Here is a 1,295-nt window from a genome sequence, read left to right as displayed (position 1 = left end):
TCAATCTTCTCTAATGTTATTAAAAGAACAGAGAGTACACATCAGCCTAAGAATATCCCATCACACTTCAGTAATCGCTTAAATAAATTTTATTGGTATTTTTCACATCTTTTATATCCTCAGGCAAGGCATACCTAACCTGCAGTCCGTGGATGGGATTCATGGAGAAGATTGTGAAATTTGAGATTTTGTGCACAGATGCTGCATTTCTGCAAAAGTGCTTCACAGCTTTTATCTAATACTCAAAGCTGTCTGAAACAAGAAAGTGTTAGAAAAAAACACGTATTGCATCTTTACCAGGCATTGATTATTATTATTATTATTTGACCAATAAGCTTGGGTGTTATTTTTTCATTCCATAAGTGTGGCAGTTGTGTCTTGGTCTTCGTTTGGAAGCCTACGGCAGTCTCTGCCTACATAGGGAATGCACTTAACTGAGGAACCACAGTCATTAAAAAAAATGGGGGGAGAAAAAAGCACATTATTTACATGACTGGACAGGAGCAGAAGATGGAAGGAAGCACCTGTCGATCTTCTGATTTGACCATAGGGATGGGATGAGAAGTAGCACGTGGGTCATTAGCAAGGAGGACTGATCCCACCCTGCCCCCAAGCTGAACCCACCTCCTATGTCCAGCATTCCTGGTGGGGACCTGGCTGGCCACACTGTGCTTCTGGGTGAGGGTGAGGGGGTGCCTGGAGAGTGGCTACGGCTGGCAGAGGGCGGCTGGAGCTCCTGGGGTGTGGGGGCAAGTTACGGGACCCAGGGAAGAAGCAGCTGGGCCCAGATCTGGGCTGGTGCCTCGAGGGCAGCTGCCTGGTCAGGGTGTGGGCCGGCTCCTCCCTTTCTAGGTCTGGTTTCTGTCCCTTCTCCCACTCAGTCTCCCTTCAGCCTCCTCCTAAATTGGGGGACCTGCCCTCAGGAAGCAGAGCTATGTCCTTTCTGCAGGTGGATGTAGATGAAATAGGATACCTCTAACCAGGTTTTTGGTAGTGCCAACCAGGAGGCTGCTCAGGTCCTGGGTGCTGGGCACTTGGGCCTTGGCCGAGCTCAGCCCTGGACCCTTGTCTGGCCTGTCCGGCGAACAGCTGGCAGTGCTCAGCTTTCCTAGATGTGGCTCGCAGGGAGCAGCAGCCACACGCCACAGTCCATCTTCCACCAGTGGGCAGGCTGGGGACAGCAGTGGGGATGGGGACCCAGCCACTGTCCCTGCCAGTGAGGGGTGGGAGATCTGGCTCCTCAGTACTGCCAGCCCACTGCATCCCCAGCCCCGGGCACAGTGGGAGTAGCCACA

This window comes from Galeopterus variegatus, unplaced genomic scaffold (assembly GCF_000696425.1).
Source record: "Galeopterus variegatus unplaced genomic scaffold, G_variegatus-3.0.2 Scaffold6505, whole genome shotgun sequence".
Lineage (NCBI taxonomy): Eukaryota > Metazoa > Chordata > Mammalia > Dermoptera > Cynocephalidae > Galeopterus > Galeopterus variegatus.
The sequence above is the reverse complement of the archived record's forward strand: the minus strand, read 5'-3'. Positions refer to the sequence as shown.